Raw genomic sequence first — 19,726 nt, 5'->3', positions numbered from 1 at the left:
GCGGCGCTCTGCCGGCTGTCCCAGAAGGAACCCGCAACCGAGGAGGAGCAGTGCCCTCTAGTGTCACTGACGCCCGGCAGACCCGCGGGACGGGAGCGGGAACACGCGCGGGAGAGGGTGGTGGTGGTGTGGGGTGCATGTGTGTGGGGCTGGAGGTGCAAGGTGCATGCATGGGAGGGGGTGGAGATGCAGCGTGCACGAGTGGGAGGGTGTTAATGGTGTAAGGTGCATGCATTTGGGGGGCTGGAGGTGCAGGGTGCACAGATGGGAGGGGGTGGTGTTGTGGGGTGCATGGTTGGGGGGTTGGAGGTGCATGGTGCATGTGTATGTGGGTGGCCTGGAGGTGTGGGGTGCACGCATGGGAGGGTGTGGAAGTGCAGGGTGAGTGGGAGGGGGTGATGGTGCAAGGTGCATGCATGGGACGGGGTGGTGGTGTAGGGTGCATGTGTGTGGGGGACTGGAGGTGCAAGGTGTATGCGTGGGAGAGAGTGGAGATGCGGGGTGCATGAGTGGGAGGGGTGGTGGTGTGGGGTGCCTGTGTGTGGGGCTGGAGGTGCAAGGTGCATGCATGGGAAGAGGTAATGGTGCAGGGTGCAGGCATGAGAGGGGCTGGAGATGTGGGGTGCACAAGTGGGACAGTGTGGGGTGCATGTGTAGGAGAGGGTGACGGTGCAGGGTGCACACATGCTGACGTGTGGGGTGCATGTGTAGGGGGTCTGGAGATGCAACGGTGAGTGTGTGGGAGGGGGTGGAGATGCGGGGTGCATGACTGGGAGAGGATGATGGTGCAGCGTGCACAAGTGTGGGGGTCTGAGGTGCAAGGTGCATATGTGGGTGGTGGTGCTGTGGAGGGCTGGAGGTGCAAGGTGCACACATGGGAGGGAGTGGAGATGGCAGGGTGCAGGTGTGGAGGGGGTGGTTGTGCAGGGTGCATGCATGTGGGGGTCTGAGGTTTGGGGTGCATGTGTAGTGGTGGCTGCAGGTGCAAGGTGCACGCATGGGAGGGGGTGATGGTGTAGGGTGCATGCTTGGGAGGGGATAGTGGTGTGGTTTGCATGGGTGGGGGTGACTGGAGGTGCGGGGTGCACACTTTGGGGGATGGTAAGGAGGGGTGCATGTGTGGAAGTGGGCTGGTGCTGTGCACACGTGTTGGAATGTGGAGTACCTGCACACATGCGTGGGAGCGGGCTGGTGGTGCATGCGTGGAGTGGGACGGACCTGCATGGTGCATGTGTGGGAGGAGGCTGGTGGTATGCAGTTCATGTGTGGGAAGAGGCTGGTGGTGTGCACACACATGTGGGAGCTGGATGGACCTGTCTGGAGCACTCATGGGAGGGGTCTGCTGCTGTGCACACACATGTGGGAAGACGCTGGTGGGGCAGGGTGCATGTGTGAGAAAGGGCTGGTGGTGTGCACACATGCATGGGAGCAGGATGGACCTATGCACACACATGTGAGAGCAGGCTGGCAATGCATGATGAACATGTGGGAGCGGGATGGCTTGGAGAGGAGTGAGATAGACCTGCACAAATGTGCGTGGAAGTGTGGATGGGGAGTGGTGTGTGCATGGGAGCAGACTGGATCTGCATACACATGTATGGGAATGGGCTGCTGCTGTACATATGCACGTGGGAGTGGGCTAGCAGTTCATGCTGCATGTGTGGAAACGGGCTGGACCTGCACATGCATGGATATTGCTGCCGCACGTGTGACATCCTTACATAGAGCACCCACGTGTGTGCATGCATGTGTGCATTCATTTATTATTCTGTGTCCATGTATATGCACACATATATCTGCACATACATGCCTGACAGGGCCAAGATGTCTTTAATGTTGCAGGCAGCTCAGAAAAACATTTTGGTGCAGAGCAGCAGGCCATGCATGAAAGCGGGTGTCAGTGAGCCCAGCAGAATCACCCACTGTGAAGATGTCTAATAGGAACTGCTGAATGCACAATACGGGCAGCATGGGCTGAATGGCTAAATTGGAGCGGCCAGAACACAGTCAGAAGGTTTTGAATCAATCAGAAATTATAATTAAAGCTGTAATGAGTGTTTTGACATCTTCCCCCCTTTTTTTGTTAATTGGAGGTTAACACTATTTAGACTTTATTATGGTCCAGTATCAACAATTTTGTAATATAACTTCTATGCCTTTTAGCAAATTACCTCAAACTTTACTCTCTGAATATATATATATAAAAAAATCCCTTAGCACTCTCAAAATTTTCTCTCTGACAGGAGGATCTTAGAAAACTTCAGGATGAATTCTGTTTAAGCTGAAATTACCACGGAGCCACACTAGGTTTGTTTAATTTTTCATTTTACTGCATAAACATTTGACAAAGAGAGAAAGCTATCTGTTCATCTTGTGAATGATGGTATACGTCATATGTTCATTAGCATTCACGTCTTCCATGAAGTACAGGCAGTAAAATAAGGAAACAAAGACAAAAGGTATAAGAGAGTGATACAAGATGGCACCAGTTACAGGTGCATGGAAAAAAGCCTCGAACATTAAAAAAAAGACATATATAAGCCATTCTTATAATAGTGTAAAAAAAAAAAAAAGAAAAAAAAAGGAAGCCTGACGGTGCTGCCCAATCTCATTTCTATAAAAAGTGCAAGTGACTATTTAAAAATATATTCAGATCACAAGATATTTGTTTTCCATTTTTTCCATGTAAAGCATTAATAGGCGTTTATTCCCATCCTTGCATTTTAAAAAAAGCAGTGTACATCATTAGGCTTTTACGACAAGATTCAAATGTGCATTCCAATTGATTCCTGTTTAAAGTGAAGGCGGCAAATATGCATTACTTTAAGAGACAAATGGCTGGAAATGCAGTTTTCAGGATGACAGTAGATTTGTATTTAGACATCTTATGATAAATATTAAGGTACAATTGCTAACGAAACTTTAATTGCCAAAGATTCATTAAGATCTCCATGTGGCAAATACACATTTGGGCTTAATTTGAGAATGTAGCCACTAAAAAATGGATTTGGGATTTAGATTTTATCAGTAAGTTAGCATTCTGGAAAAAGTTAGCAACAGCAACTGAAATAATTCAGCTGCGTTTTATAGCAGATGCTGCATCCATGGGTTTTATCAATAAATATATTTTTAGGACAGTTACAACGCTGCAGCACAGGGAACCCATCCCGAACCACGGCATGGCTCAGCTCAGCACAAAACTGGTTTGGGAGGAAGGAGGTGGGAGCACAATTATGTATCACAGAGGGTAAGAAAGTTTTTATTATTTTCCTCTTTCATGCAGAAGGATGCTAACGGCTACTTTAAGGACAAGAAGAAAAAACAAGGACGCTTGCCGTAGCATCGCTTGATCCCTTGTGCCGAGGGATGTCAACCTACTGTGGGAAATGTGACACAGGGTTACACTTTAGGCTGGTCAACAAAAGTTGATTTTGCAGAGGAAAGCAGTTGTTATTTTACCCCAAATTCAGGGCCATGTGCGCTGTTCACTTTGAGACGCACGCACCGGGTACAGCCCCACACTTTTTCAAAAGAAAAGAGAGACCTGAGAATTACTCATCATCTCTGCCTGGCAAGGAGAGTTGAAATCAAAATGGAGGATTTTTTTGGGTATCCGGGCACTTGTGCTGTTTGGAGCATGCGGTTGGCTTAGCGGGAAAGGGAGGAGAGGGATGCGTGCTGCACTGGAAGGGTGCGCGGCGAGTGTTTGCTGCTGACAGGCTGCGAAGTTTCACTTGGGATACAGCTGGGTGGAAGAGGGATGATTGAAGGGGAGTGTGTCGATGTGCGAGAGAGGTCAGGGGGAAACAGGGAAGGACTGAAACACACCTCCTGCATTACCACTATCAATGGCTCTTTGATGCTATAGAAATTACCCGGCTAAAACTTAATAAGAATTTCCTACCAACAACATGCGCTATGTGTAACTGTGTGTGGAGATGCACATGGGCAGGGAGAGGCGCAGAACAGCACGCTGTGGCATATGCCTGGGTGCATTTGGCTTACCGAGTACAAGCGGGTGCTTTTTCCTATGGGATGCGTCTCCTGAACTACCTGATTTAGAAATGTTTGTTTAAACTGCGAAAAGTTACTTTGGTTTGTATGGAAGAGAAGCAGAAGGCAGAAAGATTTTTTTTTTTCTTTCAAAATAAGGTATCTCGAGGAATGTGCATTATGTAACTAATTTTAATTTCGTGCAGTTACAAATCATAGATTTGCTGTCCTTTTCCACAGATTCATGTGGATCTACCAAATATAGTGGCATTGAAATTTCAAATTTCTTTTTTTCTATAGCACTCGCTTCATAATTAGAGTAAAAAAAAACTTCACTTAGATTGTACTTAACAGAATGCTGCAAAATATAAAAATATATCAAGTGTGCGTGAAAGAAGAGCAATCCAAAGCATTGCAAATAATAACTTACATCATTATTATCCATGCCATGCAATAAAAATCAGTTTTGCTCAGCCAAAGAAGGATTTAGCCTCTACTGAAATAAGACAACGAATTTTTTTTTTTTTTCCTGGAGAAAGAAAGACGGTGAGAAGCAACATGAGACTCTGCAGAGCAGGACGACTCTAATTGTTTTGTCTTTATTATGCAGTATTCTTACTACACCACCACCCATTACCCTTTCAGCGATAAAGTCAGGCTGGAACGGTGACCTCGCTAAACCTGGTGCTGAGCAGTCTCTATTGCACCCAGAGCAGCCTGTTCTCAAAATACGAACGTGACAGAGAAATCCGCATTTCTGGAGTGAGGCAGGGATGTTCTATCAATTCCCTGCTCAGGCTGCTGCACCAGTGTCGAGTTCTCCACCAAGTCTCTGTCACTCAAACACCCCATTTTACCTCAAAAATAAAAAATTAAGCATAAATAAACTGCAATGCCTTTTAAAAAATTCACTGTAGTATCTTGTTTGATGGAAGACTGCCCGTCAGAGCATCAAAGTTTTTGAGCAAAGGGCAGATACCATATATGTAAGATGCATGGAGAGTAAAAATGTTTAGTTGGGAATGACGCAGTGGAAAACATTTTTAGTTGCTGCATCGTACCTGCCACATTAGTGGTACCCGGACTTTGAAAAGATCTCCTTAGCAAAACAACACAGAATCACCTCTGTTCTTCAGCAACATGCTCATAAAATGGAAAGTCTCTGTGGCACGGGAGAGACATGACACTTTAGACACTCTCTGCAATTTTTCCAGTCTCTAAATACCAGGCATTTAAAAACTAAAAATAAAACACCCACAGATTCTGGATTTTCATGCTTTATACACTTACTTTGAAAACATCAGCCCTACATCTGAAAAATAATTTTTTTTTTTGCCAAGAAAGTTACAAATTTCACAAAGAAACTTAAAAATATGGGGTTTTACATTGTGCTGCTCTGTTTTATTCATTCTTTACCAGTAAAAGTAAACTACACAGCATCCACAGAGGGTATCGGAGAGTCTGGAAGTATCTATAAACATCTTCATCACGTTTTCCTAAGGCACCCGCTTTGTTTAACCTCACAACGCTCTGCATGCTACGATACTTTTTTCCCCAGACAGTATTTCTACCTGAAGGAAGAGATTAGATTTCTTTTCTTCATTTTAATTGCTTATAAACAATCATCTCCTACCCTTTCTTTTTTCAAAACTGAAGCTGTTTGCAAAAGATCTCTTTTGCTACCAGAAATTTTTCGGGTCATGTTGCCCTGCATAGTTCATGCATATAAGCGAGTCCAGCATTTTTCTTCAACTGAATGACACAGATAATGGGCTGCTACGAGATACTCAGGCTCTTCTTTTATTTCAGAATTAAAAGCAAGTTCCACTCCCCACTTAAGAGATTAGCTCATATTTAGCCTGTGCCCATCCTCTATGTTCACTGACTCAAATATCAGCAAAAGACAGCTTAAAATAAGTGAAAAGTGTTGCAGATGCACAATCTGTGCACAATACAGACACAGAGTATATATAACACTCGCATGGGATATTGCTATGTATAACAAAATATTGGTATAAATATGCGCTGATTTCATTTATGTACCGAAACAAAACAGAACAGATTTTCAGCTACTATCCAACTTTTTTTTCCCCTGCAGATTTTTTGAAATCTGTATTTGCATGTTCATCCTCTCTGCGACAAGAGAGCTCAGAATTCATCATCGATGCAAAAATCAGAAAAGACCCTCTGTACCAATAGGTCAACACATTCTTTTGCGATTTTAATAATGGCCTGTCCTATTACATTTGTTATTCATATAGAATAAGGATAGACAATTTTTAGGTATTATATAGCTTTCTTCTGGAATATTAGCTTTGTGGCTTTGAGAGGCCATTTTCTAAAGATCCTAATAGTCAAGTGACATCTTGGGAAATGTTACATTCTCACTGCATTTGCATGATAATGAAGATGAAATTTCATATACGCTACCTGAATTATACTTATCTAAGTTTTGTTTTACCGAATGACCAAAGGAATATGTTCCCTAAGCCAAAGGATCGCAGTACAATGCAATACATTATTGCTTCTGTGAAAGACATGAAACTATAATCCAAGTGATAAAAAAACACCAACCCTGTGTAATTTATGTAATAGCATTAATACAATCTCAGCTGTGTTTCTCTGAATATTATTTCCTTTGAAGAAAATTCTACAGCATCCACAAAGATATCCAATGTGTATTTTTTAAAAATTAAGAAGGGGCAGCTCTGTGATGTTCAGTGCTCCGTAGGACAGGAATACATCTTAACAGTTTATTTTTTCAACAACACACAGTACTATCATGCACTGGGTGAAGTTCACACGTCAGCTTAATCACTAGATATGAGCCACCCTTTGGGTATAACCACATTTCACCTCTTCCTACAGTAAAATCCATGTGTCAAATAATTTTCTGACCACAGAAATGCATTTTGTGGACAATAATAATGGGCATCTTTCCCATAATTAAGCACGTAGGCAAATATGTGCCTCTCAGAAATTGCAGTGGTGGTTTTTGGAGCTCCTGAGCACGGGGTGATTTTGCAGGAGATGTTGAAAAGCTCCAGCCTCTACAAGGCTGAGCCAAGAACCTGGCTGCCAAACCTGGATTTCCAAAGCTAGTTCCTGACACCACTTCAGAAACCAAAAGCATGTTGTAAAGAAATATTTGTCCTCTCTGACCAATACAGAGCTGATCAATTATTGTTCAACTCAGCTATTTACCTGAACTATTCATCTTGAAGTACAGCTCCAGAAAGCCAACATCCAACTGCAGTTTTATTCCAAAGACGCCACTTTTAAAATATTTTTCTCAGATTGAAGAAAATTTAGTAAAAATAATGCAAGTTCCAAACTGACAATATTAATTTAAGTGAAGACACCAGCACACAGACTCTTAGATTAAGTCTCCACTTATAAGTGCCAATTCTTTGAAGAGAGAGTAGTTTTGATTTTTGCTGGAAGCTATAGGCATTGTTTTAAAGAAAACCCCCACAGGATGGAACGAGTAGTATACATAATGGTGATTTTATTTAACATAGCTTTTAAATACTGTGCTATAACTGCAGAAACACATCCAAATTAATAAAAAAAAAACCAACAACTTATCCTGAAAAAAACCAAAAGGAAAGGTCTATACTCAAAGGAACATTGAATAAAATTGAGACATCTGCAGTAAAGTTTCCCCTTCTCCCTAGAATGTTTGAGATGAACTCTGCGTAACACTGCCTTCCAAGAAAAGACAGGATGATCAATGCAGGAGCACATCAGGCTCCCTTGGACAGGCCAATCAATGCAAGAAAGAACCTTGCCCAGGGCCTTATGCAAATAGAAGCACGTCCTGCAACCCGGGGAGGGAACATGCGCAGTAGATCAATGGCATCTGAAAAACCTTACAGCTATATTAGCCTCAGACAGTAAATATATAATGATGAATCCCTCACGTTCGGTCGTGAGCTCCTTAAACTAGGTTATTTTCAACAGCTGGTTTGAAAAAAACCTGCCAGGGCTGTAGACAGCAACAGCGGAGAAGCAGAGTGAGATTACTGAGGGTTAAATTAACAGGGTTTTTTTTTTTCCTTTAAGGTTGGGAAAATATAAGCTCTGTACTTTAACACCCTGTACATCATGGAAAGTTTGTGCCCACCAGGGTAGGAACCATCATAGGGGTGGCTGGGGTTTTGTGTCATTATTTTGATATTTTGATGTTTTGATATTTTGATTTGGCTTTTTTTATTTTTTATAAAAATCCCAAATCTACTCAGTAAGGTGCTTGGTGATGTAGGAAAAATTAAAAGGTTTATTGTATACAAGAACTATAACACCGGAAATCTAATATCACAATTATCATCACTCTGTTGATGGAAATTTATTCTGCCAAAGAATATTGCAATTACATTTTTTTGTATGCTGTACTGTTTTAGTCCTTTATGTTTAGTCCTTTATGTTAAAGGAATTCCACAAAATGCTAAGGCTCATAAGCAAAGCAGCTGACATAAACACTAATACTTCAAAAGCACTCCAAACTGGAATAAAACTCGGTGAGGTTCACAGAGCAATACGCATGACCGCAGGAGCATACAGGTTCACCAGCTACTTGGTAACTACACCAAAATTGCTAAAATAACAACATCTTTCTGTGGAGACTTGTGGGGAATGATACCCTAAACATTATTCATCACCTGTTCTTGGGAAAGGGGTGGGGAGAGAAAGGAGGAGGATGAAGGAACAAGCAAAAAAGCTTGCAAAAACTTTTCCTCTGAAGAAACTCCTCTTTTAAAGATCACTAGCGGCTCCTAACTTGCATAACACAAAGGTGTAATACTCCTGTCAGACAGCTAGAGCCACCTCAGGACAAAATATAATCCATATATTGACAAGCAAATAAAATGCCTTGGCTTAATCAAGCTTTGTAAAAACCTCATGCACTTTGGATCTGAATACTGCACGATATGGAGATTCACTATTGCATTTAATTTGCCTTAGAAAATGGAAAAGACAGAAAAATAGCTAATTAAGCTATTTATTGTTCATGTTTTTACAAGGAAACTTTACTCCTGTGTTTTGACACTTTGCATTAAAATCTTGGCTTAGTTCTATGGTGTTAGAATCACAATTTTCTCAATGAATACATGTGCAAAATCTACTTACATATTTTTACTTCATATCACATTCAAGCAAAGCCCTTAAATAGGATTATTTTAACATTTAAACACTGGTAGTCATGCTATTATTAATATTAAAATACTTCACTAATATACTGAAAGAGCTATGTAACACATCTTCCTTCACTAGATTAAAGAAAGTTCTAGGATAAAACACAAATTCCAGCTGCTTCATATAGCACCACAGTTTTAGAGCTCCCTTCACCAGAGTATGTTTGGATTCCTTTTACACCACCTGGATTTGCAATGCCTAATATATTATTAACTTGCAGTTCCCCTGGTTGATCCACTAAACCAGGTCTTAAAGTCTTATAAAACCTCTACTGTTCCACACAAAAGACATACATACACTTTTCACCATAATTAACATTTAAATTAACAGTAACACAATACACTTGTGTAGTCTTATCCGTATAAGATTGTGCCACAGAAATGGGAAGAAGCATGAAATAACAGCAAGACAACTTCCTTTTTTTTTTTTAATGGTACTTGCATTTAAAACAGAATTTAAAACAGCCTAATATTTCAGATAAAATAATCTAAATGCACCACAAAACCTGTCAGGTAATAACATGTGTGATTTTTCCACTTTCTTCATTGTATAAGCAAACCCAAAACTCCTACTTTTCATCTTCATTAGTGTTCATCATTATATTCAAAGAGAACAGCAATCCTTTGAGACTGCAATGATGTCATAGTTGTAAAATCTTCAGTATTAAGCTGTTCTTCAAACCAATCTAGTGAGATAACGAACAATCTAAAAAGTTAAATAAAATGAGTTTTTTTATATTGAAAACAACCCGGGAGTCAGGTTGTTTGAACCTCCAGTCAGTCCAATGCATGGCCATTTACAGATGCAATAACGTGGTGTTCTAAGCATTTCGTTTTCCTCTTGCGATGCACCACTGCAAGAAAAGAGACATCTGTAGAGGATGAGGAGAGCTGAAAGGTGTGTATCAGGTCAAAAAGATGCACCTCCCAGTACAATCCAGAAAGAGGTGGGTTAAAATAAAAGAGGAAGATATGCAAGACTTTACAAGATTAAGAAGGCAAAGTCTGGAGATCAGACTGGATGGGGTGAAGAGCTAGTAAATTCCACTATGAAAACAGGAGATGGGACTTCTTGCTTATGCAGCAGGACTCAGGAGCAGGACAGCACATGCACTAGAATCTCAGGAATTCACCTCAGGAAGCCAAAAAAGAGATCATAGAATCATGGAATGGTTTGGGTTGGAAAGGACCTCAAAGCCCATCCAGCTCCAGCCTCCTGCCATGGGCAGGGACAATTCCTACTGGATCAGGGAGCTCAAAACCCCATCCAACCTGGCCTTGAACACCTCCAGGGATGGCACATCCACAACTTCTCTGGGGAACCTGTGCCAGGGACTCACCCCCCTCACAGGAAAACATTTCACCCTAAGATCTCTCCTAAATCTCCCCTCTTTCAGTGTCGAACTATTGCTTCTTATCCTATCCCTGCCCTTCCTGATCAAGCTTTCCTCCACAGCTTTCCTGGAGCCCCTTTTAGTACTGGAAGCTGCTCTAATGTCTCCCTGGAGCCTTCTCTTCTCCAGGCTGCACAATCCCAACTCTCTCAGCCTGTCCTCCCACAGGAGGTGCTCCCACCTTACATCAGAGAGAAGGGAAAGATGTTCAATGCCAGGTACTTTTCTCAGAAGTTCAGGACAGACAACTCGCCTCTTGTTACTTTTGACAAATTTCCTCAATATCTGGGAAGAGCTCTGATGGGCACGAGATGGTTCAGACAGAAAACACCTCTATGGAGGTGCACATCTAGAGAGGACAACTTCTGGGGAGTTTGGGCAATCAGTTCCTCCTGGAGCTAACCATGTGCTTCAGACATTTTAAGGAGATGGTTCCATAGTAGACATTGCCCCACCAGCTTTGATAGGCTCAAGGGCTGAAGTTTATTTGCACAACTGAAAGGACAAGCAATGTGTTCTTCAAACACAGTCCTGTGCTTTGGGGTTTTTTTCATTCAAAGCTAGAATTTGAAATGAAAAATAAACTGACTGATAAGTACACTGCCTTGCAGAATTTAAAACAGTTGAAACAATGCAGGAAAGGCTAGTAATACAAAGGAATTTACTGAGCCAGAAGAAAGTTTACAGTCAGATATAGGGATAGATGCCAAATATGGTTTTATTTAACATAATATCTTCATTAATGATCTGGAATTAATTAAATTTGCAGGTGACATTAAAGCGGGAGAAACTGCCAGGAGAAGTAAGGCATGAAGGCAATACAAATCAAGGTCCCAAGACTCATAGATCTGTAGCGCAAAAGGGATCATTATGACAATCTAGTTTGTCATCCCACACAACAAGGGCCAGAGCCCCATTAGATTTAAACTGGAGGAGTGTGAGATAATGTTATAGCGGGGTGGGGGAACATTCAGTATTATTGGGGAAAGGGAAATTTAGAGCAGCAAAATACTCCAACGGATGCACGGATATTAGTGGGCAACAGATTCAAAGAAACTTTGGGAAAAAAAATAATCTGGTACCATTTCAGCTTCACTGACCAAAATGCTGCACAGCTGAACAAAGGTAATAAAGTTCACCTTGAGCCAACTATAGTAACGGCACTTAAGGTATGGAGCTCAATTCTCAGCATACTGCCAGAGAAAATTTAACAAATAGTACTGAATTCAGACAGAAATACAAAAAAAAAGACTAACCAGGAAGATCTAGTTATGTAGAGCTGGGCAAAACGAGAACAAAGGGGTGGAAGTATGAGAACAATTGCTAAAGATCAGAAAGCCCTGCAAACCTAAAACTAAAAATAAATGTTTGCAGCCTAGTGCATGGGATTGAAAACAATGCAAAGAAATTACAAAAATATACAACTATTGAGTGGATGCAACTGTAGTTTCTGCAGGGAAAGTGCTGTGCCTTTGACCTCCAAATCCCATATGATACATATATTTCCAAGTAACCGAATTTCCAAGTAACCCTAACTTTTATTGATTCCCAGTTGTTCATTCACTTTATAATTAGCATTCCAACTTTGGTGTCAAACTAGAAAATTAATATGAAAGCGCCAATGAGATGTAAAGTAATGATGGGTGGTGCCAGCAATTAGTACTCGGCATATCGTTCCAGTCCATGAAACATTGCCCTTCTCCTTTTGGAAGAAGCGGAGAAGGGGGATATGTACAGCTAGACTCACATCACAGATTGAGATGAGTGAAGCATGAGATATTACGTTAGTAAGTGATTAAGAGGAAGCAAGAAGTAATGAGGTTGAACAAGTTCCCTAGAGCAAGGTAACGAGGAGGGATGACTATTCAAAACGTGAGCCTGATCTGGAATTGGCCAGTGCTCAGACTTCTACTGCAGCCATCCTCTTCTCTTATCCAGTAGGAAGGCTGAGAGGGCTGGGGATGAACTGAGGAACGGGATGCGTAGGTGGGATTTAAACCAGAACACCAAAAAATTAAAATGGACATGCAGCTGTGGTGCTCTGAACTGCTTTGTAATTGTTCATTACTTCTCTGTCTCTTCCTGTTAGATGATCCTTTTGGACTGCAAGATCTTCAGGACAAGGAACTACTATGGGATTGCTATGGCAAAGCAAATGAATAACAACAATAAACGGTAGCAAGTGAAATAATGATGCTAGTGTACACTTCTCAACTTATTTATTTAGGCTGAGGGTATCCTAAAAAGTATATTTTCATGTTAGAATTGTGTGTGTGTATATATATATATATATATATGTATATAGACATGCATAACTGAGAGAGCTTGGAGAACTGAGAGTTCAACTTGGAGAAGGGAAGACTCCAAAGAGACCTTATCACAGCCTTTCAATACTTTAGGGCCTCTTGTAAGAAAGATGGGGAAAAACTTCTTAGCAAGGCCAGTAGGAATAGGACAAGAGGTAATGGTCTTAAACTAAAGGAAGAGAAATTTAGACTAGATATTACAAAGAAATTTTTCATGCTGAGTGTGGTGAGACACTCGTCCAGGTTGCCCAGAGAGGTGGTGGCTGCCCCATACCTGGAAACCTTCAAAGTCAGGTTGGATGGGGCTTTAAGCAACCTGATTGAGTTGAAGATGTCCCTGCCCAATGCAGAGGAGTTGGATTAGATGACCTGTAAAGGTCCCTTCCAACCCAAGTCATTCTATGATTCTATATCAATAAAAGGCAAACGTGCTGAAGAAGTTGCTACCAATACAGCAGATATGCCAGTATTATTAAGACATATTAAGATATGCCAGTAATTTTTGCTCAATTCATCATTTAATTTCTTTAGTGCTGCAACCCCTCACCATGGGATCCGTGATCCCTGTTGCTCTCTACCATAAGCTGAAACTTGTGCATTAGAGGAAGCATTAGCAAAAAATGAGTCTACTACTCCCAAAAAACAAGTGAGGGGGGAAAAAAAAGTTGTTTGCAAACATTGTTAGATGGTTGACTTGATTTTGGTTCAAACTCAGCACTACTAGTGCTTCAGCCATGGAGTCATCTGGGAGTCAGAGGTCTGCTAACTCTAGAACAATTCATCCAAACTGGATCCAATTGTTCGTGGCCAAAACCACGCACAGGCACATGCTGGCTTTCACTGGAACATGGACTTCTGGGTCATACCAAGGACTGACGGTCCCAGCCAACTACTCAAAAAACTCTTGCCATGCGTGGGTCAGACTGGGTCGCAGCTTTGCCCCAGTCCTCCTGTTCCCAACCAGACCTCCCTCATCCGATGGCGAGAAAACTATTTCCACCCTAAATTTATTCATGACCTGTTTTAATCCATTTGTTCCTGTGCCAACATTGTTCTTTGGCTTACACGGCTCTCCCTCCCCGCTGTTTACTCTCCCGATGTATTTGCAGAGCACTACCAATCCCTCTAAGCTTTCCTTTGCCAGACTGAACAAGCCATACTTTTCTAAACTCTGCTTCTGTAGCAAATACAGAATAGATGTTGAACATTCGTGTTCTTTTCAGGAGCTACCACAGTTAATGTAAGAGCATTAGCAGATTACGCAGCTCTTACTAAGACTGATAAGCCTGGAGGGTGTGTGAGCTATTTCTACAGCTATATTGACTTTGGTGCTCATGGTAGGTAGGACATCTCCATGTGGCACCACATCATGGCACGTCTGCGTATCATTCGTTGTTTCTAGTAAAATAGGCTCTTCATTGCTCTGAGCGTACTGGCACCTCTTCCCCACATCCCTTCCAGACTGAGTTAATCTTCCCAAATGTCTCAAATTATCTCAGATTAATCTCGCCAGCATGCTGGCTGGCATTAATGGTTCCCTTCCTGGGACAGAAAAAGCAAACACATCACAGGACCACATTTGGCTCTTTTGTTGCATTATTGGGTTATTTACTTACAGCCATCAGCAATGAAGCTGCATGTCCAGGGGCTTGTTCATCCCTGTTGTTCTCTGTTGATCACTCTTCATACACAAATGCAGATGACTAGCCAGTCAATGCCTAAGTGTCCTGAAGTTTGTGCTATTTCTTTTAATTTCTGCTGCAGATATTCTACTTCTAAACACCAATAGTGACCTCATCACTTCATACCAGAAGTCAACTTCATTAATGCATACTCACTTTGTATGTCCACATCAGTAACAGAAATACTAGAAGAGATTTGCCCCAAGGCTTGTGACCCTGGTCCTGTCCAACACAACCCACTGCTGTTTCTCCATTAGCTCCTCTTTTCCACCCTCATTTCTGGTTTGACCTTTTTCAGATGAATGAGCATTTTTCCAAGAAGCACAACAAAGTATTGCTGAAATAAATAAGCAAATGGAAAAAAAGATCTTGTTTTTGCTCTTATTTTTCTGACCTACGTCAGTCCCAACTCAAAGAGGTGCAAATGTAAATATACAACATAGAAAGAGGGGAGACCTAAACCAGGTAGAGTTGGGTGAGATAATTTGTCCAAAGACTGGACATATAACCCAAGTCCCCATAAACCTATGAGACAGCATCCCATACTGATCCCTCGGTTGATATTCAACATTTAGAGAATTCCCTCTCCTTTTTTCTTCTCTTTCTTTTTTTTTTTTTTTTTTCCCCATTTAGTGCTCCCAAAGCTTTGAAACGCATTTTTAAACGTGATATTGTTTCTGGTCACCAAGGTGTTTTGCTTCTCGTCTCTCTACTTCCAGCTTTCTCCCGTGCTTCCTACAACCATCACAGATCTTGTGTTATTTCTGCCACACATCAGTAGATGTATTTCAATTTAATAAGTCAGCCAGGGGAATTAAGAGTTGCATTTCCACAGAACCTGCTCTATGCTCCTCAATTCTTAAGCCAAATTAAAGATAAAAAACCAAGTAGATAGATATATAAGCATATATAAATAAAGAGTGAAATATAACAAATAATTCAACCTGAAATTTTAGGAAACAAATTAATGAAAAGCTAATGACAGGTTCAAAGCCTAGTCATTAAGATTCTTAAATTGCATTTTTGCCTGTGCCAGAATACTGATTCAGCTTCAGAGACTCCCAGGTAGCTCAGCAGGTGTCTGCTTATCATCATTATTATTATGGCACCTATCAGCACCAGCCAGGGTCAGGTCCTCACCATACTTGGCACAACACAAAAAAATGAAGTGGCAGGGCATTGCAGAGCATATCTCAAAATGTTGGAGATAAAATTATTTGAAATGGACAAAATCGGCTGATTTTGATAGAATTAGGATGCTACAGTGGATACAGTAATTTCAATAGTGTGTTTTAAGGGTTCTCATTTTAACAAAGCTGCCTAAAAATACACACACACACAGTTTATCTACACCTTTGTGCAAATTTTCAATATACGCATCCAAAATTTTAGCCAACAAAGACCTTAATAAATAGTTTCTCATCTGCTCAAAGACAATGAACCTACTTTCCATCTCCTAATTTAATTATATTACATTCCCCTGTGTGCTTTTTATTTTTACAGCAGTACAAACGCTATAAGCTGGAGATCCCACTACCGATTCTCACAATTTTGTCACAATTTCCATGATCTTTTATTAAATACGCTATTTAACTAAAATTAAAACAAATAACTACACTACAGGTTCATAAGGTGCTAAGGAAACCCTTGACTATACAAAGCTTACAGTCTCAGAAATATAGGAGGCAAATAGCAGAAATTTTCCATAAGATCTTTCTTTTTTCTTTCAAATCTCAGGATACTGAATACCTAATTGACAGTTTTGAAAGCTTAGATTTAACAATTCTTCTTGTGATTCCGAAATGAGTAGTTGTCATGTGTTTTTTTACAGTGATGGACACAGCTAGTTTTACATGTCACCCAGCATCCTAGGACCACCTTTTCTATCCCCTCTGCATGCAGCCAGGCCCTGGTACTGTAATTAGATCCATAGGGGATGCCCAGAGCACTCAGGTAGGCACGAGGGCACAATATTTCTTTTCTTCTGTGCGGGTCTTTCATGTAGGCAATGACAAGGGGGAAAAAAAATCCTTTTTAAAGCAAAATAATCGTAAACCCACAAAATTTGGCAGAAAAACTCAAAAGGAGGCGTTGTACTAGAAACTTATTTTGTGTAAACTAAATATAAAATTGACTCAATCAACTTGAAATTCTCACTTTCTGTTAAATTTCATAAAAATTATTATAAGCTAGGAGTTGGGAAAGTTCCACAATTTACCGTCAACTACAGCAAGCTGCTTCTGAAAATATATCCCTGACTACACTGTGTTAAGGGATAACAGAAGTAAGAAGCTGAGCTGTGTTCATGAATCATGGCTTGAGTTTTTCAAAATCAGTAATTAGCGGAACACAGTGACCCAACAACTATTTTTAGTGCGGTGTATTCAAAAGCAATTTATGTGTAGATATTCTTAGATGCACATGTAATTTCAGACCACCATTACGCAAAGTTTTAATTACTAAATATTAAGATACATTTTAGCATATGGTTTATGATTAGCATTTGTAATTCAAACTATAGACAATACAATTAATTACATTTATTGGTGGAACTTTCTTCCCACACATGTTCAATCACTTTCAATTACTCTCCCAATAATCTATGAACCAGTGAGGTACAAAAATCGTAGGTCTATCTTGCAGTAACTCGGTAAGAGTATCTATGCATTCAAGCAGTATATTACAGATTCATCCTGTTTTTCTTAACATTTTGCAATCACAGACATGCAAAAATGTAGATTAAAAAGCTGCAAAGACCAATAAAAATGTCGATGTGGCATGTATTTGAAAACTGCAGCCAAGTTTTACTGGTTTGTTTAATGCAGAGACTTCCAAACCATAGCCTCATGTTTACGGTGAGAAGAAATTTGGATTGAAGACAAAGTTTGGCCACCAAAGGTTTGTAAACAAAAATGATCCTCCTTTTACAGCAATTCAACATGTGATGGTTGCATTTGCTCATTTGCACTGTGAGTTTCCCACCAAAATGCATGTTCACATCCCAACACTGCCCTTCAGGAACCTCCAGAGCAAAGGGATGAGGAGCAGTACTGCTTTTCCTGCACCAGCACCTTTAGCAGCACCAAACAAAGAGGCACCTGGACCTGTTCTGACCCTCTAAGGCTGAACACTTCTCCACGCTGCTCCAGGAGAGCAGGAGCTCTTATAACATAACGCTACAAATGACCATGAACGAGTCATAGAACCATAGACTGAATTGCGTTGGAAGGGATCTTAAAGCCCACCTAGTTCCAACCCCCTGCCATGGCCAAGGACACCTCCCACTGGATCAGGTTCTCAATGCCCCATCCAACCTGGCCAGGGATGGGGCAGCTGTGACTTCTCTGGGCAACCTGAACCAGGGCCTTCCCATCCTCACAGGAAAACATTTCTTCCTAAGATCTCATCTCAATGTCCCCTCTTTCATCTTAAAACTGTTGCCCCTTGTCCTGTCCCTGCACTCCCTGATCAAGAGCCCCTCCCCAGCTTTCCTGTAGGCAAGTCTTTGCTTAATATCAGGTTTCGTTGGGTTTCTCTGCTTAACACCAGAGTGTCAGGTTTTCATTGAGTGCTTGGCACCATAACAAAGTGATGAGCTGGGGACTGAGATGACTGCAAACGATTGGGAGGGACCTTCCAGCACAGAACATGCAAAGTGAATTTAAAAGATTGAAAAAGCAAATGTTTTTGGACTTCTTTGACTTGTTTTCTTTTTCCCTGAAGGCACAATAAAATGCGGAGGGCCCACGCAGAAATCTTTACTCCAAATTAAAGCCATATGCTTCACAGTGCTCTCCTGTAAAAGGCATGGACACAGAAGGAGCAGCTGTGCAACAGGTCTCCATAACTACTGTAACCTATGATTTTACGAATCAGTTGACCCAAAATTCTCGCAAAGCAAGTGTAGAGGTGGTACCGTTGCTATATGGTGTAGCTGTTCTATCACTCTCATCATCTCCCCCACACAAAGCAGGAAAGAAAGTGAAGTGATTGAATCTGTATTTGTCATAAGACACTAATTGCCCATCGGCTGCTCCATTTCTTTTTTTTTTTTTTTGAGCTCCTTGCAATTACTAAGTGCCATATGGATATAAAGTTAAAGAGAAAGGAGTTCATAACAAAATAAAATTTTACAAATTAATATCTAGGTAAAATATTCAGGGTTTATTTCAATGATATCTGCTTCAATGAGTACATTATTTGATTAAACTGCTTTCAGTTGAGTTCAGATACCAAACCACCTCAACCAAAACCAGGTGTTAATATCCTTCGATTTTTAAAAAAGCTATCAGGTTACATTAAATATACTTCCTAGGTCTAGTTTTGCATGACAGATATGTGATGTGCCAATGGTTATATATTATATTCTTCCTCTCAGGCATGCATCTCCTGCCGAGACAGCAGACTACAGGAGCTGACCCTTACTGAGACCATCTTGTCTCTCTGACAAAGCTCCTTTTTAACTTCTTACTTACTGTTTGCTTCCTGCGATGGATAAAAACTTTAGCTCAGCTTGTGATAATTTCACAGGCCCTGAGCACCCTGACCCTGGAAGCCCCAAGGTCAGAAGTCAAGGCTTGTTCTGAAACATCTGTGTGCTTCATATTAAGGTAGAACAAAAGTGAAGAAATATCCACCAGTGTGACAAGAGAAACAGGCAAAATGGGAATGACACATTGGTCATCTGTTACCCATGCCACCTCCAGCCACTGACTGAAATGTGATGGAAATTGCTCCAAGCGTCCTTCAAATAAGGACTTTGTTTAGGAAACACTGAGTAAGGTCTCCAGTTGATTTTTATTCCTGCCCTGTGCTAAGCGTATGTATCTGTAGGCATTCAGTGACCCAAACAAAGTTGCTTTACCAAAACTACGGAAATTCTGCTAACGCTTCACTTTGTATAGACAAGGCATATTGGAATAACCAGGGATGAAGCACAAGGCAGCTGAAAATCACAGCTCAAGAAAGCAAAGACAGGAGAGATGCTCCCAGCCCTTCATTGCATCCAAGGAGCAACAGGCACATGCAACACAACTGATGTTTTGCCCAGAGTTGTGGTCATAGAAGCAATTAATTAATCTTCACTAACTTTGCCTCTGAAAAATTTAGTTTTGAGATGATTTATTGACCTGCTAATGAAATATTGGTGGAAAATG

The 19,726-nt window shown here is 41.2% G+C and overlaps 1 protein-coding gene and 1 long non-coding RNA gene across 9 annotated transcripts in view; one reads left to right on the top strand and one right to left on the bottom strand.

The window, feature by feature from the left end:
- FAM172A (family with sequence similarity 172 member A) overlaps nt 1-19,726 on the bottom strand; it is a 309,719-nt gene that overhangs the window by 101,996 nt on the left and 187,997 nt on the right. The window lies entirely within an intron of this gene.
- On the top strand, nt 1,163-9,996 carry LOC128850338 (uncharacterized). Its single transcript, XR_008447653.1, has 3 exons — nt 1,163-2,014; nt 2,244-2,307; nt 3,134-9,996. It is a non-coding gene; the product is annotated as an uncharacterized LOC128850338 (long non-coding RNA).

This window comes from Cuculus canorus, chromosome Z (assembly GCF_017976375.1).
Source record: "Cuculus canorus isolate bCucCan1 chromosome Z, bCucCan1.pri, whole genome shotgun sequence".
In the NCBI taxonomy this organism is placed as follows: domain Eukaryota; kingdom Metazoa; phylum Chordata; class Aves; order Cuculiformes; family Cuculidae; genus Cuculus; species Cuculus canorus.
Note: the sequence above shows the minus strand (reverse complement) of the source record. Positions and strands in the feature narration are given on the sequence as shown.